Source organism: Brachyhypopomus gauderio, unplaced genomic scaffold (genome assembly GCF_052324685.1).
Source record: "Brachyhypopomus gauderio isolate BG-103 unplaced genomic scaffold, BGAUD_0.2 sc69, whole genome shotgun sequence".
NCBI lineage: Eukaryota > Metazoa > Chordata > Actinopteri > Gymnotiformes > Hypopomidae > Brachyhypopomus > Brachyhypopomus gauderio.
Genome location: NW_027506890.1, coordinates 814,600 through 842,538, shown reverse-complemented (window position 1 = coordinate 842,538; position 27,939 = coordinate 814,600). Strand labels below are relative to the sequence as shown.

The following is a 27,939-nucleotide window of genomic DNA, read 5'->3' as shown; positions in this document are numbered from 1 at the left end:
AACTCTTAATGTGTAGAACAACGGCAGGGTAATGGCTTCTTCCATGAGACTTACTATCCAACTATGTTTACAGACTATGGTAGCAAAGTATTGGAAAGGAGCATAACTAATATTGAGTGTAAGGACTTTATTGCATAGATACATAGCCTTAAGACTCTATGGGAGCATTATTATGAGAATTATGCAGAATGTGAATCTGATTCTCTTCTCTCTAATCTGTCCCAGACTTTTATCTTCATAATCAAAATGCGAATAATAACTAGTTTTATTTGTCCTTTTAATTCACATCCAAGAAATGACCCTTAGTGAGTTCACATACCAAACATTCAGATGTAGTGGACTGTTTACAGTACAATACACAGAATGGAGAACTGAAATTAAATAAGATTAAACAAAATAAAGCTATTTTAAAAGAGTAAAGAAAATTAAAGCAGAGACAAAGGATGGAGTCTTGTTCTGGATGTAATGCAGCTATTGTATTGCCTCTCCTGCGTGGTTGAACACGTTCACTCCTTCCTCCCTGAGTCTGGTTCTTCCCTCCCTAAGTCCGGTCCTTTCCCATGGTCCTCCCAACCTTCGAATCACATCACCTTACCTCACTCAGGGGATCCAATTGAGATTTAATTCCCTTTCTAGTTGACCTTTCAAGAGCATACAACCCATCTGTTTAATGTACAGTTAACAAAACGGTTCTACGTGGCATAACCAGCACACGCATAACTTTCTGTTTTGATTACCTCTTAACGCAAATAACTCATTCCTGGATGTGCCATTCTTTCTTCTCCCCCTGGTTTCCCCTGGTTTCCCCTGGCAGAGGAATCACTCCTGAAAGTATGATTGTTTCAGCACCAACGCTACGCCAGCAGCCCCCTAGGCACGTTGAAGCCCGTGGGTCCATCTCACGCCTTCTTCTCAATAAGGTAGTGACCAGGTCAGTGCTTGCTCCACACCAAGCCTGGGTTATGGGTTATAGCATCTGTCCAGGAGAGATGGAGGTAATTGCATGGATTGCACTGCACTAAAAGCATGGGCTTCCGAGTACTCTGCAGAGGGAACAGACACTCGCTATTATCTTATTGATTTTCCTCTCAGCAGGTCTGTGAACCCATGAGCAATTCCTCTGCCTCCACAGGCAACACATAATTATACTCAAACGCCATAGACACTTCCTTCTGTGTGGGTCTCGATAGCCGTGGATGCCGTGGACCCTTGTCTGCACGCGTATAACATCAAAGTAATAGCTTTGTTTGTGGCACATGTAAAAATGAAATATGCTGCGATATGTTTCCAGCATGTTTAAAGGGGGAAAAACAAATAATGCATAGCCGTACAAATGAGTCAGACACAGCATAATTGAAATCATTAAAAGCATAATAGAGTTTGATGTTTCTTTTTTCTTTGCACACACAATTGTTTGAAAATGCAAGAAAAGGGGGGTTTTCAGGAAAGATGTTTTGTGTGAGTGAACACAAGGCCTTTGTGTCTAGGCACTAGGCTGCCTGCTGTTTTGCAAAGTAACATGATAATTTCACTAACACTCTTGTGAATGCTGTTTAGGAAATTACATTTAATTCTTATTTTTATCATTGTTATCATTTGTTTATTGGGGTTGCCAATAACAGTTCAAGGAAAGCAATGTCCAAGAGGCTATGCTACCAGAGACCAATAGAAGTGTCATGAAGAGGTTTCTATCTTCTAATAACATGGGGTCAGAAAACAGTCCCATTTGATGTTTGATTCTCAGTGTGAAATATGATTGGCTGGGTATTTATGTAAATGCTTTGTAAGCATGCACTGTCATGCCATATGAGCACACTTTGTCTAAGCAAACTCAGATCTGACAGGCACTGATCTGAGACCTGTTCTAGAAATGAAAAGAAAAATGTGAAGTTAATTGATGCAGACACAACCTTCAAGATAACGAGAATTATATTACCTCTCCAATCTGCACCAAGCCACCAGGAACGAGATGACTGCAATTAAAGGCCTTAATTGTAAATGTCGGGAAGGTGTCGTCGTGAGTATGGGGGAGAGGGTAACAAGCCTGAATCTGTCACTGCCTTTGGATGGCTGTGAGTGTTCAAGTGGGCAAGACACCTTGATTCTGGTCTTATTCTTGAAGGCCCATTGAGCACAAACAGAACAGGGCTATAAATAAACTGTTCAACATGTCTGACCATAACTGCATCTTCTTCGCCTTCAAAAGACTTGAGATATGATTTTTAGCGTATCTCCCAGCCCTTTACATTCAAGATTGTTTCGTTTTATTTTCCTTTTTCAGTCGACTGTAAGTGGGCAATGAGAAATTCGTTTTACCACAACTTATTTTGTGGTCTTTTTCTCAGTGCAGACGGGACATTAGGACAAGATGTTCCAAGTAAAAATAATGAAGTGTGAGGCTATGAAAAAAACTCTTAGTAATGAACTTCAGACACTTTTAGTATACTACACTCTCAGTTCTCTGAGTTTGTGGAGGGAAGGGTTTTTTTTTAACTGCTTCAACTTTTTGACACTAGCAATGAGAATAGTTTTTTAAAAGGTCCGATTGGGAAGGAATGCGGTCGGTAATCAACACACCAGCATCCTACTGCTCCAGGGTGCCCAGTGGTGCCATCCAAACTCTAAAAAGAGCCTGAGTTGTGTATAAAACAACAGCAGGGCAAACATCCTGTGAGCTAAGGGAGGTGGATTTTGTGTGTGTGTGTGTGTGTGTGTGTGTGTGTGTGTGTGTGTGTGTGTGTGTGTGTGTGAGGAGGGGGGGGGGGGGGGGTGGTGTTACTGTTCTCAGCTGGGAGCGAACCCACCAGGCTGGGGCTGTAGACCTCAGGCATGTCCACCGACAGCAGCACCTGTCTGCTTCTCAGATCTTCTCAGATCTTTGACAGAAGCCACGGAGTCTGTGAGTCTCAGACACACTTGTTGCATTCTGTCTCCATCGCAGCACTCTGTGCATTTGTAATCTATTTTGCAACACATGCACGCACACACACACACACACACACACACGCACACAGGCAAACACACACACACACACACACACACACACACACACACACTGCTGTGCCAGACAGGCCGGCTGAACAGTTGAACAGCACCGCCGGCACTTCTCGAAGACCCTGTCAGACATGCCTGCTCTGCTCACCCTATCACAGCACACGTCATTTTAATATTACATACACCCTGTGGCAAAATACCAAACGGCTGCACCTCTGTAGAATATTTTCACAATAACATAATTTTACTTAAACCTAATTTTACATAAAGAGAGGAATTGTAAAGATAGTGGAGTGTTTAATTATCATACCAAGTCAATACCAGGGCAACTAAACTTACATTCTGTGACTTACAGGCAGCAAGTGAAACAGGATACAAACTTAAGGAACTACGTTGAACCTGGTATACCTGGTCTTTCAGATGATGTAAGAACTTATATCATCGATGACCATGTTGCATAAACAGCCTTCACAGTGATTTGCTTGATTTAGTACCATTTCTTGTTTCAGTGGTGATGTACAGACACACTGTCCGGCTTTGATGTCTGGCTTCTGCTGTCCTGAGTGGCTGCAGGGTCAACGTGCCTCAGGAGGAAGCCCAGTTCACCATTTCTCTTCATCCCTTCTGAAACAATATATATATATTATATATATATATATAAACTAAAAAATAATAATAATATTAATAATATATAAAATTATATATTAATATATATATATATATATATATATATATAGTATATATATATAATAAACATTTAATAAATGATGACATATAACCCTGTCCAAGACAAGATACTATGTCACATTTTTATGTGAGTGGTGTACCACATATTTAGGCCTTCTCAGAACCCAAAAATCCATAGCAAAAACTGGAAACCTCTGCCAGACATATTCACCACACAACACTGTTCTGGACCATACAGCCCAAAAGAAACATAGCATGTGTTACATCCTGTACTGCCGGATCCACCTCCTGATTCTCCGGGCCTGGACTTGGCTACCACCTCATCTGGCTCCGCCCCTCCACTTAGGCCTTGTGGATATATAAGAGGACGAAGATCCCAAGATGGAAGGGAGAGAGATTGAGAGGAGACAGAGAGGCTTTGTGTGTGATACTGGTGTATGCTACTGTTCTGATATATTGTGTGCTAGCTCTTGTGGATTTGTATAACTTTGTGTCTTGGTGTGTGTTGTCTTTGGTAAGAATTCTGTTAGTCTTGTGTGAGCCCTGTGGGAGAAGTTATATATTTGTGCTTACACACTGGGTGTAGGGAGTGGTGCCTTTTTTTTTGTGTGGTTTACTATCAGTGTAGGTAAGCATTGTACTTCTTTTGTTTTAGGATTAGTTATATTATTTTCTGAGGGGGGGGGTTATTTGTTATTTTGGCCTAGCCACTCCTGACGATTGCCAGTAAACTTACTTGTTACAAAAATCAGATAACTTTGTCCTGGATTTACATTTCTTCCATCATCCATATTAGTACAGATAATATACATACATACATGTTGCGGCCTTTACCTAGACAAGGGACGTAAACACATGAAAATCACCTTACTGAAGCTTCATGTTGGACACCGAGTTCGTTAGTTAAGATGACTTTAACTCTGCAGTGCCATAGGCCACTGGCTGCTACTGTAAAACCTAAATACTATAGGACAACACACGTTCCTTCACTGAATAGACACCATGCTCTGTTTTTTTGCTGATATCAACTCGAACCTCAGCACAGAATGCAGCTGCTCATTTTCTTGGCTGTCCTAAAATGGCCTCTGGTTTAGCTGTTACTATTAGTGCCCTGCTATCTCAGTCCTGCTCTCTCCTAACTAATTATACAGCTGTAATGTGACTGCATGTGTCTGCTGTGTGGAAAGGGCGGTGGGGAGGGGCTGGGGGCAGTTGGGGTTGGGTCCCGAGTGATGGGGGCGGGTCGAGGGGGCGGGCTTGGGGGTGTTGTTTATGTTTGGTTGTAGGTAAATAACACTCCCTGTGTAAATTACAGGCTAATTGTCAATGAGAGACAGAAAGAATCACTCAGTGATCAGGCAACTAGACGAGTGTGTTTGTTTGGTCTATATGATCTAATGATAGTCGTTGTCTCCGTTTTCTGCCTCTGTCCCTCAGTGAAGCGCCCAGCGTGGTTCTATATGACGCCTGCTGTATTTGTTTGTGGAAGGGCAGGACCCGAACACCTGCGCTCACGCTGATCGAGGAAGGAGGAACGCAAGGACCAGAAACAAAGAGAAGTTCAGAATAAAGGAAATAAAGGAAAGAGGAATGTGCAGAAGCTGTTGATAACAGGCAGAAAGCCAACCACATTGAGGGGATGTGAACATTAATGTCTTTATATTGATATCATCCAAAATGTATCAGAGGTATTATGGCTGGCTCTTGAAAACACGCTACACAATTCCATGGAAATGCCACGTGGGAGCCCTAACGGAGTGCCGGGATCATGGAAGCAGCGTGTGCACAGCTGTTTGCACTTTTAACGAGTGAAAGCGGGACTGGAAATGACCTGATATTGTGTTTAGCTTATTTCTTCCAGTTAGTAGCAGTTCCAGTTATAGTTACAATGCTGCTATCTGGAGGTTTTCCTGCACAGTTGGCAACTGCTGCATGGTACCCACGGCATCTACTTGAAACTCCAGCCATGGCAACAGTGCTCGATAAAATATGAAAGAAGGCACCTCAGCTAAAACAGGGTTCCTGACTTCATTAATATTAATATTCCATGCTTAGCATCATGTTTGGAAGAAAAAGCTTTTATTATAGAAATTTAAAAACCCCAGGCTCCCTAAAAGACTATATCTACTTTGTCTTATTTTGTAGAACTGATGTATCAGATATGCTGTCTTTATTAAGGAATCCACTTTAATCTCAATATTTTTTTCATAAGAGTATCATTTAAAAAAGCATTTACTTTATTTCACTTTCATTTTATATTGGCTTACAATTATGATTCATTATTCAGCTACATTTTCAATACCTGGTAAATACACTGACGTTAAATAATCGTCTGTCCTCCCCAGATTCCCCCAGATCAGGACGTGTCCTTCATCAACCGTGCAAGCAAAAGTGTATATATATATATATATATATATATATATATATACTATATATATATATATATATATATATATATATATATATTTAAAGCTTTGAAAATTGGAACCTTTCATATGTATTAGCTTGAGACTACACACACACACACACACACACACACACACACACACACACACACACACTCGTGCACCAGCACATCTGTCTTCAGCTGCATAGCATGTCTCACTGTAACCCAAAGTGACAGTGTGCACAAACTCATCTTCCTTCCCCGAACCGTACCTCCTCCCTTCCTCTCCTCCTGTACCACTGTCCTCTCTCACTCCATTTCCCCCAAATGTTCACCTCTCCGTGTTCTCTCCTACAGCCCTCTCTCTCTCTCTCTCTCTCTCTCTCTCTCTCTCCATATCCACGTCTTCACATTAATTTCTCCTTCCAGCCCATTTCCAGTCCCTTGATCTTTCCATTCCCTCAATCCTTCTCTGCACTCATTTTTGCACCTCTCGTCTTTCTACCCATCATCCTCTCTGCTCCATTTCTTCTCTCCACTTTTGAGTCGTGTCGAGCTGCCTGACTGTGAACACGTTCTATTTTTAAAGGCCAGTGGTGTGCGTCGTAACCTTTGAACTCTGTTCCCTTTCATCAACTATTGCCATGCGACCTGTGCTGGGGCTAATAAATAACATTGTGTATAGTGCTCAGGTCTCTTGTCAGTTAGCAGACTGCCCATCTACCTTCACTTAGCAGCTAACGCTAAGCTTCCATAGTTATTCTATAGTTCATTCATTTGTTTCTGTTACTACTGTGTGAGGTTCCTGAAGATGTTGCTGAAGGTTTATTCATTAGGGGCCTACGCCTGGTTCCTGCAAAGCTGCTTTGAAACAATGTTCAAATCACTATTATTAAAACCACTATATAAATAAAACCAAATTTAGCTGAATTCAATTAGGCACATGTGAACAAAAAAACAGTGGCAGTCTAATGGAAAGTTCTGAAGATTAGGCATTAGGATTAGACACGATTCATTCAAGAAGGGCTTTTAACAATAAGGTTCAATTTAAATGGCGGCATTATGAAATTATCCCTAGGACTATTTAATTAAGAAATTTGAAACTATACTCTTTATGAAGTCGTTTTTACATGGGTGTATTGCATGATCCTCAGACATGCTAGACTAAGCAAGCCACTGCACATTTAAATACTTGCTTATTTATTTACTTTTTATTCATTTAAAAACTGCTTTTGGTCAATCAGTTTTTCATATCTTGTCATGAATCAATGAACCAACTTTTCTATTACAACCTTTTGTGATTTATTCATGCATATTTTCTATATTTATATTTTATCCTTTCAAATTCAAGTTCGGTTTCAAATTTGTGTAAAAAAGATGGATGGGAAACTGAATCCTGTCAGAGATATGCTGCTGTCTCAGCTAAGCGTGAGCTGAGTCTGATTTGAGCTTGAGTTGTGCTCTCTTTGTAGATACATTGAGGGTGAATCTACCCAGTCTTTGACTAAATGTAGCACACATTTTAATATGCTGAGTGCGTCTCCATACATTCCTCTGTTTTCCCTCTTGCAGAAATAAGTAGAGCTGGGCTGAAATGAAGAAAAACTGAGACATCCTGCCTCAAGGAAGTGAGGAGGTTTAAATGCCAATTCTTTTACATTATTTCTCAAACACATACTGGGCTTTCAGCTAAGGTTCTCTTTTGAGCTCTACAGTGATGGTATGTGCTACCTCACCAGGTATATGTAGTATAAACCATTCGGTTTGGCGCATGAGATAGGTCATTTCAAATTCAAGTCTGTGTAATCTTATTGAAACAAGGAAATGAGGAGATTTCATGGAAAGGTGACAGGAATTTTAATGAATGGAGGTTATTTTGTTGGACATCGCTTAAAAACTTTCACAGAAGGCAATAACTGTTAATTGTCGGGCGCAACCTTAAGCCTCTGTACGTTTTTGTAAAAGCGCGCCTGTAAACATTCCAGTGAATGTGCACTTTGGAAGCATTGAAGTAACAAGCACACAAGCATGTTAAACACATTGCCAACTTTACTGCAGCTTCCTTGCCAAGTTTATTTAGTTCTTGCTGGCAGTGTAATTGTAGTGATACAATATGGGCCCAGAAAAATGTCCGAATCCTCTGAGTGAACCAGGGAAACCTTTGGTTTGCTTTGCTTTGGCATGCCAGTGTAGTTCCTCATATAAATGGCTGAAATTAGTCATGTTCTTTCTTGGCACTGATTTTTCGAGTCTCCCTCCTGGTCATTAGTGGCAGTAAATTGCTAATCAGCTTCACAAATCAGAGCCGGAGCTGCAGATGGGGGCAGATACATTAACATTCTCATAAATGAGCATCAGTCTGTGATCTCTCGATTAGCACTGTGTACGAGTCAACGTCTTATTTCAGGGATCCAACGTCTGGAACCGAGTGCAGAGAGAGAGAAACATGTGGCTCTACTTTTACAAGTGTTGAGATTTAAGATCAGCATCACCCCAAAAGGGGGAAGAGTGAGGAAAACGATGCTACCCACAGCTATGACGGGAATCCTAATGATGGAAGCTGTTGTGTCTACAGCCTAAACAAAGCATTTAGCCATTTTAGGGGTGAACACACACAAAAAGTTGATGGGAAAATAGAGGAAATGTGTAAGGAAAGGTCACAGCGACTTTAAAAAAATGTTTTTTTTAAAAGCTTCCACGACTTGAGAATTCTTTATGTTTGTAATTATACAACTGACTGATGGCTACAGATGTAACCTTGGGGAGCCTGTTTTGCATAAATGTTTTAATTACAGCGCTTTTCATTTTTGTTTAGTTAAATCTAAATGAACTCATCTACATTTGACTTCAATCTTTCATTCACTTTATCTTGCTTGACTTCCACTGCATTTCTAGACTGCTGCGTTTCCTGAGTGTTTCAAATTAGTTTATACTCTTTTGCAAGTGTATTCTTTCTGAATTTTTTACATTTCAGTTACAAGTAAATGACATTTCTGTTACAGTAAACAATACTATTTAACAATAATTATAGTTTAATACACTGAATACCAATGTGTAACAATATACTGATATTTAGTACGTACAAAACAAAAGTGTTTAAGGACTTAAATATGTTAGCCCAAACTTCATTATATGAATACACAATATCAATGATACACCTTGTACTGTAGTATTTATGTAAAACAGTGATACATTGAAGGCATCATGCTTACTAAGTCTAACTAGAAATCAAGATTTAAGTACATAACCTAAAAAATGTTGCCAAATCCATTCTAAAACACCCAGATTGGAGTCTGTGTGGATGGTAAAGTGTGAGACATTGCATACGGCCTCAGCTCTCACCACCACACTGCAGAGCAATCATTCACTGTGCTCAGTAATACGCAACTCACCAGGCTCACAGTCCACACAGCCCCACTGGGTCACACTCTGTGAATTCAACTAATACCTTTCTTGCAATAAGCATGAGGATCTGGCAACCCACTGTAGAAAGCTGTCAGTCACATCACTCGACACTTAGAATATAAGAATGTAAGGACATTTTTGACATATTACATAGCAAACTGAGATGACTCTAGGTAGAAGAAATCACAGATTCTAGAGCCAATAACTTAATCATTGCTTTTTTTCATTGTTATTTGTTTATTATTATCAGTTTATTATTATCAACACTGTAATATGGATGTCTATTGTAAAGCCAGTAGTGATTTCCTACACAGCATAGTACACTGTGCAGTACACTGTGTAGTTCATTACATTGTACGCTGCATAAAACACTGCGTAGTAACACTGCGTAGTGCACTGCATTGTATGCATTGTATGTAGTACACTGTACTCATGCGATCACTGATGTGCAGTGCAGTGATTAGACATGGCAGTGGGATGGAGGCCTTTGCTGCATATTTGCCCTTTGCTGTGATTCAACAGCCCTCGTAACAGAGCTCCGTGCACTCAAGACATCCAACGTGGCCGTCTGAACTAATACGGCATTGTGCCAATAGTAAATTATTGTTTCATGAATCCAAATTCCAAAAAATGAACATAGAGTTAAATATCTGAACAAATTTTCACCCCCGAGCACAAGTCTCAATTGTACCTAATCACGAAGTGGATTCGACAAGTAATCAGTTGAAGCAATGCTGTTTGCTAATTAGTACAGCCAGCTCATGATGTGTTTGAAAAGATGAACGTTTGGGGGACTGTGCATGGTGTGGATTGAGCTGTGGAGTAAAACACATTTCTGAAGAAGGGAAGTAAAAATGACTTTGAGAAGTAGGAGATATGGGGCAGGCACGAGAGGAGGATAGCCAAGCGCAGGCCATTCTGGAGAAGATTCAGGCTGACGGATTAGAAGAAGGAACAGCAGAGCAAGCTTTGAACATCCTGTGAAGCGACAGGAGCTTCAATTGATCATGTGATCAGTCATGGTCTATTAATGCGAGGACCTGAACAGGCGGGGCAGAGTGGATTATCCATGACACTCGGCTGTTCAAAAAACTAACCAGGGCTGCAGCTTGACTGCTACTGATAGAGAGCTGAAAAGAAGTGAGGTCTAAATAAAGCAAAGCATATACAGACCGCACCTTGTGAGAAATGAGGATAGAAAAAAAAAGGGATAAATTCTGGTTGGTATGGAGGAGTAGCACTTTGCAGGACAAGATGGAGGCACGTGACCGCACCATAGCAAAAGTGGGTCAGGGACAGATTCAACACACCCCTCAAAAGTGTCCTAGGTGTTTGGCCAGAGAATATGCATGATGTGGTGTGAAGTCCTCAGACTTGACATAAACCAAGTTGCGTTAGATTGTATGATGTTTTTCTGTGGGGGTATTTTGCATTGGTTGGTGTAGTGTAGTGGGTAACAATGTAAGCTCTTCTCTGGGCCATCAGGTTGGGTCCCTATCCAACAGGAGAGGAGAAGTGCAGTATGTTATGTATGTTACAGTTGCAGCATGTTACGTATGTTACAGTTGCAGTATGTTACAGTTGCAGTATGTTACAGTTGCAGTATGTTACGTATGTTACAGTTGCAGCATGTTACGTATGTTACAGTTGCAGCATGTTACGTATGTTACAGTTGCAGTATGTTACAGTTGCAGTATGTTACGTATGTTACAGTTGCAGCATGTTACGTATGTTACAGTTGCAGCATGTTACGTATGTTACAGTTGCAGTATGTTACAGTTGCAGTATGTTACGTATGTTACAGTTGCAGCATGTTACGTATGTTACAGTTGCAGCATGTTACGTATGTTACAGTTGCAGCATGTTACGTATGTTACAGTTGCAGTATGTTACGCCAGTTGAAGGCAAAACTCCTGCTACTACTCTCACCTTCTCCTCATGTACTTAAAAAATTGTAAGTCACGGTGGAGAAGAGCATCTGTGAAATGCGTTAAATGTAAAATATAGATCAATTCTGAACTCAGTATCAGGAGACTGCAGTGCTTTTTTTAAATGTGGTGCCTTACACAGTTTGAAAGTTTGTACTCTCCTTATTTTTATTCGCCTTATTTTTTGTTATCATAGGTCCTGCAATGAGGACATGTTAAGTGTCTGAAGGCGTTTCTCTGAGACGTTAGCGAAACTGATTGAGGAAAAACTATAATTAGGAGCAGAAAAAAGGACAGACTGACAAGTAGCTTGCACTGTACAAGACTTTGCAATGACTGTTCTAGAAGTCGAACGTGATGAGTGGCTGAGAGGACAACAGGAGAAGCTGATAGGCAGAGGCTGGAGGTGGAGTCTCAAATCCCCATGTTGTGCCGCCATTGGTGGGACTAGTCCAGTTAATTCCAATTCAGTGAACTTGGCCATCAGAAGCTGTGTAGCATTAGCTGTGTCCATTGAGACTCATAGCTATGAGATAGAATGGGCCAGTGTGTGTGTGGCCAGGCTAACTGTGATCAAAAGGACATTTACCACAGGGTTCTTCGACCATTCGCATAGCATAACTCTTTCAGACTCCATTATCAGAGAGATAAATCAAAATGTAATTTGGCCTGTGTAGTTTCATCTTTAGGCTTTTGCTGGCACTTGTGGCTTGGTGTGTATGTGGGGTGTATGTGTGTGTGTGTGTGTGTGTGTGTGTGTGTGTTTGTGCGAGAATAGATGTATGTGTGTGTGTGTGTGTGTGTGTGTGTGTGTGTGTGTGTGTGTGTGTGTGTGTGTGTTTGTGCAAGAATAGATGTATGTGGGGTGTGTGTTCAAGAGCAAGTGCTGTGGAGCTCAAAAGCAGTGACTACTCAATACCTTAAACCTTGAAGTGCGTGCGTGCGTGCATGCGTGCGTGTGTGTGTGTGTGTGTGTGTGTGTGTGTGTAAGAGTCTAGCAATGTTGACAGGCAGCTCAGAGATTTCAGCCCTACATTAAAAATGAATGTGTGTGTTGATGTGTTGGGGTGAGTGTGTGTGTGTGTGTGTGTGTGTGTGTGTGTGTGTGTGTGTGTGTGTGTGTGTGTGTGTGTGTGTGTGTGTGTGTGTCTGTAAATGAAGGGAAACAGTGTGAGATGTATACAGTCCAACAGGCTACAGTGATACACGCCCACACAGAACCAGCCTCTCAGGCAGCCATTTCAGTCTTTACTAAAAATCTGTAGGCTACTGAATCCCAGACTGAAGAGGGAACACACAGAGTGGATGGCTGATGTTTGCTACCATAAAGGGACTCCAGAGACTTGTGACAGATTCAGTCAGGAGAAACATCGAATTTGCTCTGTTATTATTGCCATCTATTATTCTCTTCTCTCCTTAGCAGCACACACTGTAGAAAGCTCAAGATGTTTTATGATCTTCCTCACCTAGCTGATAGAGATATGGTTCAATGTTTTTGGCAAAGGGAAGGATTCTGAAGAGCAGGACACCAGTAACGCGGTGATGGATGCTAGGAAGCCTTTGCGGTGTGCAGTGAAGGTTCCAGGTTTGTTCTCCTCAACGTCCTCCATTTTGGCTCCTCAGATGGGAAGAAGAGCAGACAGAATGTATCAGAGCAGCCTGCTGCAGGGGCCTGGCTCCCACACACAGCACGCATTACGCAAGGGGACGTGCATGCATGTGCCCGTGTGGACGGCTGCTGTGGTTGTTGTGTTTTTACCTATGAAAATAAGTTCCAACCCAAAATATTGGGAGGTAACAAAATAGATTTGAAAGGTAAAAAAAGACATTTTGAAAATAAAGGTCCTCAGAGACAAAAAGAAACGAAACACTTCGTCTTAAAATAATGAGATGCCTTTGTTTATAGTGTTCTTGCTTTCTTTTCACTGATCCTGAATTACCTCGGCTGTTGGCTTCTATATTCTCTGTCAACTTTTACATTACACTTTGAGAGTTTACACTTAGGGTTTTGACACCATCTCCCTCGTGGGAGGGTTGGACTTTTCACTGCATCCTCATTGGCTAGTGAGGATTAGACTGACAGCCTGAAAGTAGAACATGCATCAGCGGCATTCATTCTGCTAAAGTAAAGTTCTGACTGACTCCACTTATGGAGACTCAGGCAGTAGGTGGCATATAACTTTAGTGCACTTTTCATTTTCTCCAGTCATTACTTCACTTTAGGACCAGTGCACCTGCCGTTGTCATAATCAGCCCATCATTCTTAGCAGTGTAAGACAGTGAATACTCAGGGGGAGTCTATCCTGCCAGTGCCCTCATCCAATCAGAGAGCATGACCTGCACAATCAGTGTGTGTTCTTTATAATCAGCCATTTATTCTCCATCACTCCACCCCACCCCCCACTCCCGCCCAACATTTTACCATCATTTTTATCCTAATGAGTTTTTGTTGTTTTTGTTGTTCCCATTACCCTAAATTCTTCTTTCAAAGCCGCAGCAGTAAAGATGGGAGTGCATTTTGGGATACTCTCTGGCAGTTTGGAGACCAAAGTGACACGTAAGTGTTAAAGGTCTAGCGTTCTCCGGATGGTAGTGGTTGGGATTATTGGTTTATCATGAATGTGCTGGATAAGTGTGATCTGAAGTTTCTACCTGGTCTGAGCAATTGATGCACTCTCCTCACATTGCTTGTGTGTCCTTTACTCTGTGGTCAGCTGGCCCTTCCTTGTTTTGTATATACATCTCCAACATAGAAATATCTCTCTCTCTCTCTCTCTCTCTCTCTCTCTCTCTCTCTCTCTCTCTCTCTCTCTCTCTCTATCTCTCTCTGCACTTGATATATTCTGCGTTTGGGTCACAGTAATATTTCAGCGTCACAGTACACTGCCCAAGACAAACTGGGTGTTAAGTGACAGCAACGGTGCAGAAAGCAGCGTGTCTGTGATGCAGCAACCTGTTCTCTAGTCCATACGTCTCAATGAGATCCTGAGACGTGGACATGGATTCTTATTTTGGAGCACCTTCCTAAGAGAGGAGAAAGCAAGGGAGACAAACACAGAGTGAACAGAAAAGAGGCTGTGAGTCTTAAAGAAAGACATATTACAAAGAACATAAAGACATTTTCCTGGGTGTTTCCAAATCCATTCTTGAATATAATAACCAGTTTGGGGATGGGAATATGGGAATGTATATGGGGTGTATAGGAATGTAGATGGGGTGTATGGGAATGACATGATGGTGGAGTGCTCTCACCACTCGATCCAGGCTAAACAACGTGAATAACGAGCTGGCTGTACTGTCATATTGTGTTGATAATATGGAGCCCAGGCTGGACACAGAGTGTCAAATGGTGAAGATTGAATAAGAAGAGCATGTTTGGACCAGACCACACTTAATTCTGTACTGCAGCAAGAACTGATGAGATGAGAGAGAGAGAGAGAGAGAGAGAGAGAGAATGAGAGAGAGAGAATGAGAGAGAGGAGAGAGTAGGCGTGCGAGAGAGAGGAGAGTGGGTGAGAGAAAGATTTGAAAAAAAAGTTTACTTTGTTTATTTTTTGAAGGTCAGTGTTCTGCAGGTCCTCTGTATGACATGCCTGAAATGTATGCTGACATCGGTCCGTTTCTGTGTCCTGCATCTGCCCAGAGTCTCCTACTCATTTTAATTCTAACAGGTAGGATTTGTGTGTTTATTGCAGTCACACGTGAAAAAAAAAACATATACACACATGCTAGGGTCGTGTTTTCAGCAACTGAGTCGTGAAATTACAGGAGATTACATCAAATGCAGAGTATAAACTAAGCTTACTTGATGATTTTTGTAACCAAGTCTCTAACCAGTTTCTGAAGAGCAGGTTATATTCAGTGCTTCAGAAACTTCGACAATCTTTCTCATCAGTGATATTGCTCATATTACAGTAAAACTGTTACTAATGTGAATGTTCGGCTGATGGGCCACAACAGATGATTTCAAAGGACATTTTAGTATAGAAGTAGGAGCAGGACATTGACTGCAGTGCACTCCCATGATGGGAAGGTGTTGGCAGCTCAGATGGGGTTACAGTGTGTGTGTGTGTGTGTGTGTGTGTGTGTGTGTGTGTGTGTGTGTGTGTTAGCATTTTAACTGCTAAATTGTTATAGCTTTGTTAAAACACAGCAAACCAAAAAATTATTACCGTAATTGTAAACATAATTAGCCATGGTCCCATATGTGTAAAAATACACATATACAAAAAAAGCCACACAAGCGGGAAAAATCAGGATACAAAATACAGGATACTGAACAGTCTTGTTATGTGTAATCTAAATGGTCTTCAGCAGTTGGCCACATGTTTTCATCCATATCACATCTGATGTTAGCCCTTGCCATGCACCTGAGATAGAAAAGCTTGGTATGCCTTATTCACCCCTGGCAGTCTTCAGCTGAAATGTCTCTGCAGCCGGGATCCATTGCATCCAGGAGGGACATTAGGTCATGGGGCCGATGATCATACACCTTCCACCTCCAGATTTAAAAAGTTCCTTAGTGAGGTTGATGAAAGGCGAGTAGGGCAGGAAGAAAAGAGACATCACTTTTGGATGGTCTATAAACCAGTTTGTGATGGCATGAGAATGACAGAATGCTACATTGTCACATCACAAATGTCCTCCCACCTGTTCCCTTTCTGCTTCTGGAACCAGTTGTTGGTAGAGTTCAGACTGCTAACATCCATTTTTCCAATCTGAAGTCACCTTTTTAAAACTGTGTTTAGAGTTTTAAAAAGGTGACTTCAGATTGGAAAAAAGGATGTTAGCAGTCGTAAAAAACTGTAAATGTATACAATTGGCCTTCCTCTGTAATGAGGGAGGGCAGCGGGCTCAGCACAGTCAATGTACAACGTAGCACACACTCGCATGCAAAGACATGCACACCATTAAAGTAAATGGGAGCCCCACATTCGTCTCTGTTGTGGCTAGAGATGGGTTTGTTTGGACAAGAGCAGAAATATCAAAGAAGACACTGAGGCAGGAAGAGAGAGAGAGAGAGAGAGAGAGAGAGAGAGAGAGAGAGAGAGTTTGTATTTGTAGCTATATGAAATAATAGGTGTCAAAAGTATGTTACATAAGCGCTGATTTCAAAAGATTTTGTGCTTCCCCCGATGGCAGCAATGTCCTCAGTGACATTCATTAGCAGTGGAGTTGCTCCTGTTCTCGTGTGTGTGTGTGTGTGTGTGTGTGTGTGCGTTTGTGTTTGTGTGTGTGTACATGTTTGGCGTGTGTGTGCTTGTGTGTGTGTGTGTGTGTGTGTGTGTGTGTGTGTGTGTGTGTGTGTGTGTGCGTGCGTGTGCGTTTGTGTTTGTGTGTGTGTGTGTGTGTGTGTGTGTGTACATGTTTGGCGTGTGTGTGCTTGTGTGTGTGTGTGTGTGTGTGTGTACATGTTTGGCGTGTGTGTGTGTGTGTGTGTACGCGCGTGTGTGTGTGTGTGGTGGGGGGTGACACGAGAGCACTCAGTTCTGGTTGGACAGCTCTGCACAGTACTTAGGGAATATATACTTCTATTAATTAACGTCTGTGTGTCTAAAACATGTTCTTTACACATTCTCAGGTGGCTTCTTTGTGGACATTAAGGTTTTGGTTACAACCATTTAAACACAAATACTAACTTTTAGATTAGTGCCAACCATGGGTTGGGTGTTTGTTTCAGCTGTAGCCATTTCTTTAAAACGAACAGATGGCGAGTTTGTGCAGCAGCTCAGATATGAATGGATGAAATGGATATGTTTTTGGAAGAAATCTTCCACTGTCTCACGTGTAAAGTATTATAGGAAATATGTTCTGTGTTTTCAAACATATTAAGTAGTAGGTGAATTCCAAACACCCAGAGTTTGCAACTGAATCCATCAAGTGATGTGGAAAGCATGTGAAATGGTACTTTCCGTTTTTATCTCATGTTAGATCATATCAGTTTGAGCTGTAAAGAAAGGAACTGTGTATGCAACTATGCTGTTATTCAGGGACTTAGTATATATTTGAAATAGATGTTGGGGAGAGAGAGGGATATATATATATATATATATATATATATATATATATATATATATATATATATATATATATATATATATATATATAGAGAGAGAGAGAGAGAGAGAGAGAGAGCATTTTTATTAATGTGTAGGCCCTTGCATGCACACACATTTGTGTGTGTGAGGTGTACAGCTGAGTGTTTTGTCTTATGGGCTCAACTTTGCAGTTCCATTGTAAAGGTCACATTGCATTGTTTCTGGCCACTTCACTGGGGATAATATTGCATTGTCACTGAACTCGGCTACACTTACTGAATATATAGTGAAAAATAATATAGTGTATACACACAGCACTACACGTATCATTGGTTTGCATTACTGTATATTGCAATAAATAATCAAATAAAGGTTATTTCATGCTTCAGTTTCATTTATTGGTGATTAAAGCAATTATCATTAAGGAAATTAATAACCTGTGTCACCGCAGCTTGTGAAGTTGTGAAGTTGAACTCTTTCTCCGACCACCTCGAGTCAGGCTGTGTGAGGCGTAGGGGTGAGTGTGCGTTACTAGATCACCACTGCTCTGCACCTGAGATTCCAGAGTGGGCTCACACACCTTCCCCGAGCTTAGGTTACGATCCGAACAACCAACATGAGCAGAGGAAGCAGAGCGACCCAAACGTGATCAATATTACATGAAGCTTCTTTGGGGTCAGTTTTCCCGATATTGCCCTCTCCGTGGCCGAATGATTTCCAGTGGAGAAATCCTCTTGAAAATGTACTCATATTTATGACTTTGCTCTACCTGTGTTCAGAGGAATATTACTTTTTGTTATGGGGATTCTGTTGTGTGGTTTGAATGTTGCGTGAAGACATGGAGAGTTACCACTACAGGATCTTGTTTTATTTTGTTGTTTTTTTTCTCTGGAACATTCATATTCACTTTAGTTGTCTCACCAAGATATATTACTGTAAAAGAAAATACACGTAATTCTTGGGATTAAGAGAGAGAGAGAGAATTCTCAAGAATATTCTGCTTGATAAAGGATGAATGATGCTATTTACCCATTCTTGTGTGTATCTGTGGCATAATGAAATCTGGGACCCAGTTTCCTTTTCAGTGGGTAGGCAACAGCTGAGTGATGGACCCAGCTAAAGTAATGGAAGTGAATGATGAAGACTTCAAAATGATGCCAAATTGCACATAATTAGCAGTATCAGATGCAGGCCTTCTGAAACTCACCATCCATGCTTCAGAGTATTACAGTGTGAGGTCTCAAAAGTAGACTGATGGTATTCATTATAAATGATCACAAACTTCACAGACAAAATCATAAACAAAAATACAGTAGAACCCCAGAACTCAACGCTAATTCCCTCCATGTCCCTCAAACGAATGCCTTTTTCATACTTCTCTATGATCCCTTTTTTCAACTCTATTGTTGTTCTTACCATTTTTCTCTTCTGCTTTTCTGCCATGTCTTTCTTGAGACCCATGTTTTTGTCTAAAACTACAAAAAACACAAAAAAACAACGAAAGTAAAGCAAAAGCTTGGAGCTAAGCCTCAAAATGGCAACTAACACAACAGCAACTAACATCAACTAGTGGCACGAACTGTATTTTGTTTACAAAAGTCACATGAGTCGGGTCTGATTTTTTATTTTTTTTTTCTGAAGTTTTGTTCAGCCTCAGAGACAAAATTTTCTCAAAATTTTGCGTTGAACTACGAATATGTCGAGAACTGAGGCGGTCGAGTTCTGGAGTTCTGCTGTACATATTAGACCACAAATTACAAAGTTGTACAAAAACATTAGTTAGAATTGTTTAGTTAGAAATACATAATCCCAATTACATATGAATAATGAGGTTTGCAAATGTTGCTTATTAAGACACTATGACAGCAGCATACAAGCTAAATGCACAGAAGTTCTACACTTTGCTTTTTTTCTTTTCTTTTTCTGACAAAATAAGGGATCGTAGTGTGTAATCAAACCTGATTGCAGCTACTGAATCATAAGCGCACAGCCTGTGATATGCAAACACAGCGGCGGCCAAGTGGATTGTCCCTTGAATCCGCACTCTCCGGCCATCTTGTCTGAACTGCACTGAGAGCTCTCCCAGTCCTTGGCACTGACAACGCTTCTCAGCCCTTGAAAAAGACAGCACAGCACTCCCACCTGTCCCTGAGGCCGCCTCTCTCTGAACGAGACGTCCCTGAGGGAACGTTTAGTCCTCGCTGCTGTGTGGCGGGACGGGGTGACTTGGGGGGGGGGGGGGGGGGGGGGGGTGGTGTCTTTGTCTGCACTTCTTCACAAAACTAAAACCCCAGGTTTCCTTGAGTGAAGGAGAAGTTATCACCGTCCCTGCTGCCAGGTGAGAGGCTGTTGCTCCTGGCTGTGCACCTCTCTTAAAATATATCTTCCTTCCCATCCGTACAGGCCTGAGAATGCAGAAATATTGCAGTGGGTCCAGATTCTCAATACTTGAGACTCTCGATACCTGCACCGTAAAGGCATGTGTGGTACAGGTGACACAGAGCTTGACAGAAAGCTCAACATGCAATAGGAACCATTTTGACATTCAATTATGTTTTAATGGAGTGAGAGATATAGGATAAGAGCTGATGTGGTTACACTAAGATCACATGTAACCAAAGTGTGTATTGTGTAAAGATATCTGTGTGGCGCCCACATGTCAAATCAACACCGTCAACCAACTGAAATATGATCAATTAATATTTATTGTACCGGTAAACATATTTATATGACTGGCAGATTTTTGAAGGACATTCAGGGCATTTACTGAAAATTCCTATGAATAATTTATTCTGTATTATCATTTAACATTGAATATAATTGATGTGCAAAATTAAACTCCCTTGAGAAATTTGTAAAATTGTTTACAGTTGCAAAGATAATAAGGCAGAGCTAAGCTTGAGGAACAATCCCAGTGAAAGATAATAATGAAGCGTACTGTTATTAGCTGAGCTAAACAGATATATCCACTTGCTATACTTAATAAACAAATAAGTAAACAAGCCCCTTTAGCATATGAATGGGATTTTCCCCAATATGGAGTTTAATCATATTAGCATATATATATTTTTAAACTCTTCATAACCCCTGTGTTATTAAATATATCTGTCTTGCTGAATTTAATCCCCCCATCAGGCTCTGTGTCTCTGCAAAGGGAGAATTTACCAAGCAGTTTGGAAACGGTGCAGCACACAGCAGTGCTGTATCCTCCAGTGAAACAGTGAAGCACACAGCAGTGCTGTAGAGTTCTACAGTGAACCAGTGAAGCACACAGCAGTGCTGTAGAGTTCTACAGTGAAACGGTGAAGCACATAGCAGTGCTGTAGAGTCCTACAGTGAAACGGTGAAGCACACAGCAGTGCTGTGGAGTCCTACAGTCCTACAGTGAAACAGTGCAGCACACAGCAGTGCTGTAGAGTTCTACAGTAAAACAGTGCAGCACATAGCAGTGCTGTGGAGTCCTACAGTGAAACGGTGAAGCACACAGCAGTGCTGTGGAGTCCTACAGTGAAACGGTGAAGCACACAGCAGTGCTGTAGAGTCCTGCAGTAAAACAGTGCAGCACACAGCAGTGCTGTAGAGTCCTGCAGTAAAACAGTGCAGCACACAGCAGTGCTGTAGAGTCCTGCAGTAAAACAGTGAAGCACACAGCAGTGCTGTAGAGTCCTACAGTGAAACAGTGCAGCACACAGCAGTGCTGTAGAGTTCTACAGTAAAACAGTGCAGCACACAGCAGTGCTGTGGAGTCCTACAGTGAAACGGTGAAGCACACAGCAGTGCATTGTCAACATAGTGTAACACTACTTGTGTGTGTGTGTGTGTGTGTGTGTGTGTGTGTGTGTGTGTGTGTGTGTGTGTGTGTGTGTGTGTGTGTGTGTGCATGTGTGAGAATGAGAGAGAGAGAGAGAGATTTTTTCTTTCTCATAGATTAACAATTTAGCACTAATATGCTCTAATACATCTAATATATTATGTCTTTGGGGTCAAGTTGTTTTTGATAATTGCACTTCCATTAAAACCGTGATGTGAAACCTCCCTGTTCTTGTTCTTACCTTTCTGTCATTTGTTTAGCATCTCTACTGTTGCTGATGAAGACATTTGTCCCCATTTGTCCTGTCAATGTATGAAAAGCTGATGGAATCAGATTTCCTAAAGAGTACCATGAAAAAATGTTGGTTGATGAACCAGGAGCTTTGGCATTACTGTGTTCAGACAGTCTACCACTGTGCCGTTGCAATGTTTATATGTAAGATTACTCATTCTGAGCTTTAGTTAGAATATTAGTTCTAGTCTAGTGTCATGGAGTTGGATAAGGAGCGCCCACATTTCAGTATGATCAAGACTTCTGGGTTTAAACCAGTTCTTTTTCTCTTTCACTGCTCCTTATCTCTGGCAGGGGTTAAATATCAGGCATCGTTCCCTTCCGGTTCCTGCTCCAGTGCCCATGGCACAGCCCCTGTGAGGGGGCGTGGTAGGGGCCATCAGATCAGGGTTTCCTGTGAAATGATGCCTTCAGATCTTTAGGAGCCTTGGGGGCAGACCTGGAGACTGCTTATTGTACCAATATTCAATACTCCCTGCAAATTTCTAGTCATGTTCACTTCTGGCTACTGGATAATGATCTGTAAGTTCATCTCTCTCTCTCTCTCTCTCTCTCTCTCTCTCTCTCTCTCTCTCTCTCTCTCTCTCTCTTTCTCTCTCTCTCTCTTTCTTTTTCTCTCTGTCTCCACTTCTCTCTTTTAGTGTCCTTCTCCTGCTCTGTTGCCTCTAACATCCAATTCTGAAACATCAGAAATAAATTTGAGATTAGAAATTAGACTAAAATTGAAAGTCTGTCAGCAAAATTGTAGGTGATGTAGCCAGTGTTTCCTTGTCAGTTGATGTTATTTTTATGACACTGTATCATCAACAGTTCTAAAATAAAATAATTAGGGTTGGCTAAAATTGTTAGCTGATGTAACATGGAGCAACCCAGCAGCAACTAGCAATTTCATGATGGATCTCCTTGCTTAATGAACTCTTAAAATCAACCCCTCGAAGCTGCTGAAATATGTGATAATGATTATTGGCTTAACTTGGCCTTTATAATGTAAACAAGGAACGCAGCTTTCTGGCGGTACCAAATTTATTCATATTTAACTCACCTTCAGTTTTTCAGCCTGGAGAAGCAACTCTCTGTTTACATGCCTCTAGCTGATCACTGCCTTAACAGGCTTTTAACTTCTGCTTTTAACGTCTGGTGTGGAGGCATGTTTTGGATAATTACTGCTTCTGAACCATGCTGTGATCACATCCTCACAGTGGAACCAACAAGCTTGTCACACAGGCCTCAGAGAGATAATGAAAGGTTGCTTGGTTACAGGCGAGTGCAGGGGCTGAGATTGTGGTGCTCTGGTTGGACATGTCCTGCGGTGTTTGGCCTCCGTGCTGGAGGACGCAGTCATGCAGTGAACACGGTCTGCCAGCGTCTGCTTTACACACAGACATGCCCAAAATGTCCAGGCCCACCGCCAGAACCACAGGACACTGGACCAAGAAGGAGACTGAGAAAGATAGAGGGAGCAGAGTAGTGTGTGTGTGTGTGTGTGTGTGTGTGTGTGTGTGTGTGTGTGTGTGTGTGTGTGTGTGTGTGTGTGTGTGTGTGTGTGTGTGTGTGATCTCACAGCTCCTCATAAAAAGTAGTATTTCATTTGACTCGTTAGCACACTTCAGTTAGAGCTCCCTTCCAAACATCCTGTTAGCCTCAACACCAACCTCAACACCAACACCAACACCAACACCAACGAATAGAAGTCAATCCCAGAACTAACAGGGCTCTGTGATTAGTGCACAAGGCTTCTATTGATCTTGAGAGCAATGAGAATCAGCCAGGAGAGGGGAAACTTAATTAATTCCTTCTCTGAGCAGACAGTGTCGTCCCCTGGGTGGCTGTGGGTTGGACACCCTGTCCAGATACTCACACAGACTTATTCATCACTTGAGAACTAAAAAACATGGCTGCACTGATGACAGAGCAGTGCAGTCTCTTTCCTGCTCTTGGATGATGCTCTAAATTTAGCATGGGAGAAAAATGCATATTGACACATTAGTAGTGTCCTAATTCTCAGTCAGAGCGCACAGTCCTATTTTAATATAGAGAGCCACCTGTTAAGGTTAAGGATTAGTCATTTAGTAATTAGATGTTTTTAAGACCTCATTCAAGATATCAAACATCCTTTCTTGTTAATCCGGGAACAGCGTTATGAGACCAAGGTAGTGGTACTGATTTCCAATCATAGTCAAAATTTTTTTCTGGGTAATTGTCCTGATGCAGACAATTAAGAACTTCTGACCACCACAGCAAGGGATAGACCTGAAGTGAGCTGTGTGGGAGCATAGCTAATGTCTGTCCTTGTGCTGTTTCTTTTTCTATCTTTGCTTTTTTATTGTTATTCCTAACCTGCTCTTTGTGAATCTGGGATTATTGTACACAAAGTGACTTATCTACACTGCAGGATAATCAATGTTCACAGAAGAATATGAATCACTTTGGAAAGACCAGACACCCTTAGTCAATAAATCCATAATGGAGGCTTCATACTTCTGTTTGGTGAGAAACGGTCTGGCCTGGTCGTCCTGGGTACCCGCAGTTGCCTGGCATCCCTTTGGGTTTTGAATTTTCCTGCATGACACATTAGTTGCCACAGACTGTCCTCAATTTCTGGTTGGAATTTTTAGTTACTTAACACTCAGAATCTTACGCTAGAAACAATATTTGCCTTGCTGCTAATACATTTTTGTTGCAGTGAAATAAGTGAAATAATAATTTAATTATTTTATTTCAATCCTGAAGTGAAAGATGGTGATTCAGTGTAAGAGCCAGGGACCACGCTATGGTGATTCAATGTAAGATCAAGGGACCACGCCATGGTGATTCAATGTAAGATCCAGGGACCACGCCATGATTCTGACCTGAAAGGATGCAAGACAGCAAACAGTGCTGTTGTTTGAGCAAAGTAATTGGTTTTTGACCCAACCTTCCGGTTTTCCTCTGGATTATTGCAACAAGATGATTTATGACTCATCGTTGATTTTTTATCCAGTAATTGCTCTGTCAAGTGTTCCCCTGATAGACATAATGAGAGAGAAATATCAATTTCAGTATTTTTCACAAATGTTTACTTCTTGTCAAATGATGATGCGTTCATTACAGACTTTCCGGCCCAGTAATTTCCCCCTCACCTCTTTTTTTTTCTGTTTGTTATTTTAAAACCTAATTTTCATTTTCAGACTTCGGTCCAGCATGTGAGAAATGCAGGCTTCAGTGAACACTTCTGCGTCAGTTTTGTTGTGTTGAGTGCGTTACTTCAAATGTCCACTGATTAATTTACAAACCGAATTCACTGTTTTCAGCCCAGTTTCATCTCAGGGAGCTGTGATTAGGATCTGAGAGTAACAGTGTATCTCTCTTTAGCCGGTTGGCTCTAGGGTGGTGTACTGTGTGCAGATAATTAGCTTCCCCAAATTCCCATCTCAGATGCCCGTGGCCAGGCAGCACTGACTTAATTGCTTCCTATTTAACAGGAGGAACATTAAATACAGGAGGCAGATGAGAATGGAGAGGAGAGAGGTTCCAGGGAATCTAGGATTTCTGCTCTATTAAGGGGGTTTGGGTATATGTAGTCATGTTTTGGAGGGCCTTGGAGATTTTCTGAGTGTGACTGATAGCCACTGAGTTGTTAGCTGGTTGATAGCTTCTGAGCTAATCATTTGTGGCACGAACACGAAATACTACAGATTTGTTATAAAACCCTACACAAACTCTGCACATATCAGAAGTTTAAGCAAAAGAAAAACTTTTAAACTCTGACAATCATTATTCAAAGCACACATATAGGTTAACTTTAGACAGAAGCAGAACTGATGATATAACTCTATGCCCCCTATATATTCCCAATACGGACTACATGCCCAATACAGACTTTAGCAATATGTTCACCCTATACAACTGGCCATAACTGCTGAGTGTAACTCTGGGGTGATACACACCAGCAGGGTCTTGAGTGGTGGTCACACCAGCAGTGTCCTGAGTGATGGTCACTCCAGCAGTGTCTTGAGTGATGGTAACACCAGCAGGGTCTTGAGTGATGGTCACACCAGCAGTGTCTTGAGTGATGGTCACTCCAGCAGTGTCTTCAGTGATGGTCACTCCAGTAGTGTCCTGAGTGATGGTCACTCCAGCAGTGTCTTGAGTGGTGGTCAAACCAGCAGTGTCCTGGGTGATGGTCACTCCAGCAGTGTCTTGAGTAATGTAATAGTCACACCAGCAGGGTCTTGAGTGATGGTCACACCAGCAATGTCTTGAGTGGTGGTCACACCAGCAGTGTCCTGAGTGATGGTCGCTCCAGCATTGTCTTGAGTGATGGTCACTCCACCAGTGTCTTGAGTGATGGTCACACCAGCATTGTCTTGAGTAATGTAATAGTCACACCAGCAGTGTCCTGAGTTATGGCCACTCCAGCAGTGTCTTGAGTGATGGTCACTCCAGCAGTGTCTTGAGTGATGGTCGCTCCTGCATTGTCTTGAGTGATGGTCACTCCAGCAGTGTCTTGAGTGATGGTCACACTAGCAGTGTCTTGAGTGATGGTCACTCCAGCTGTTTCTCGAGCGATGGTCACACCAACAGTGTCTTGAGTGATGGTCACTCCAACAGTGTCCTGAGTGATAGACATTCCAGCAGTGTATTGAGTAATGGTCATTCCAGCATTGTCTTGAGTGATGGTCACTCCAACAGTGTCTTGAGTGATGGTCACTCCAACAGTGTCTTGAGTGATGGTCATTCCAGCAGTGTCTCGAGTGAGTTGCACTTGGCAGTCAACACTGTGTTCCATTCTGTTCCATTGTTTCAGTTGTGTTCCATTACGAGCCCACACACCAGAACCAAAAGTTTGTTTCCCTGGGACAGATTTTGATTCAGATCTATTTTGTACATGTCACTACAGTCACAAATAATTGTTTATTATAATGGCTTGAAGTACAGCTGAGCTATGCAGCCAAGGTATTTTGTTTTCACTAGCCTAACTGTATTTCTTCTTATCAGAATATATATACACTAACTGGAATAAGATATAGTTTGTTGCTTTGCGATAAGCTGTAATGAAATAACATATTGTGTGAAATATCTAAGATATTATTAATTGGGTCCAAGCAACTGTAGCTACACAACAAAGTTATGTAGTAGGCCTACCAAGCAAATGTGTACACTATGTCTAGATCATTTCGCTGATAAGTCAGGAAGTTAAATTTATATTAGATTTTTAAACACCAATGTAGACAGCTAACACAAGGGACATTGATGGAATGCTTGGCAGTCAGTCAGCTGGGTCATGTGACTGTACGTGTCTGCACGTCCATTTTGGTGAAGGTTTGGCTTTAGGCCCATTAAACAGCCTGTCTCTGACATGACAACATGCCTGTGAGGAGATGACACCCAAATTAGAAGTCGGAGAGGTATCCTCACAGATTGGGCACTGAAGGGTATTCAAGGTCTTTTCCTTTACACCAAAGCAAGCAGGTTCCTTTCAATTGTTACAACGTGTCCAGAGGGAACTGACTCAGCCGTGGTTGATGGACAGGTGGTAAAATCATAAAAGAACAAGAACCAGACTGAACTGCCTTATAAAACCAAAATAACCTAGAAGGTATTTTTTCTATTTATATGCTATTGTTAAGAAGGAAAATGGCAAGAAAAATGACTTTCAATGTGAGATTACCACCGAAACAATAAACACAGTGCAAAATAAACTGACTAATTGAGGGGAAAGCATGATGTCTAAAGTAACTTAAAACCAAACCCAAATGAAAATACAATAACCTTCCCAGCCTCCTTAACTAATCAAAACCAGCAAAACAAAAATACTTTACAGGAAGTGTAACACCCCATAAAGGTTGTGGAAAGGTGCACTATAGTAAATGAATGATCATTCTTGGATACTTGCGCCCTTCACCTCCAAACAGCTTACATTTTTTTCTCTTTCTCTCTCTCTCTCTTTCACACACACACAGTAAAAACTCTAGCTGAGCTCTTGACTGCAATCAGTTTGCGCTACTCCACTTTGATCCACACATCTGTACACACACACAAAGCAAGAATTCAATTAGTTGAAATTTTAAAGTCCTCTCTGACCCACACTTCAGACTCACTCTCTCCCAAATAAAGATCCGTGATACCACCAAACACACACACTTATTATACGACATTCAGCAACTGGGTTGGCGGCACCCAGAGGAGTCGTGGTACAGGTTGTGCTCAGGTAACAGCATAGAGCTGAAGCCAAAACATCAAATCTCTGTCTGGTCTTTCCTGCCTCTGGTGCAGTCTCTTTACCCTTCAGTGCTATTATTGGGAACAGCATTCATTCCTTGGTGTAGGTACTGATATCATATTGTGTTGCAGTGATCAAAATAATAATCACAATAATGACATGCTAATAGTCGATGGTTGCATGTTTCCTTTTAAAAT

The 27,939-nt window shown here is 41.5% G+C and overlaps 1 long non-coding RNA gene across 1 annotated transcript; it reads right to left on the bottom strand.

Annotated features, from left to right (window-relative positions):
• Positions 1-17,856: 17,856 nt before the first annotated feature.
• Positions 17,857-19,576, bottom strand: LOC143491038 (uncharacterized). Its single transcript, XR_013125068.1, has 4 exons — positions 19,397-19,576; positions 18,855-18,913; positions 18,468-18,554; positions 17,857-18,371 (listed from the first exon to the last, which is right to left on the bottom strand). It is a non-coding gene; the product is annotated as an uncharacterized LOC143491038 (long non-coding RNA).
• Between the last annotated feature and the right edge of the window lie 8,363 nt (positions 19,577-27,939).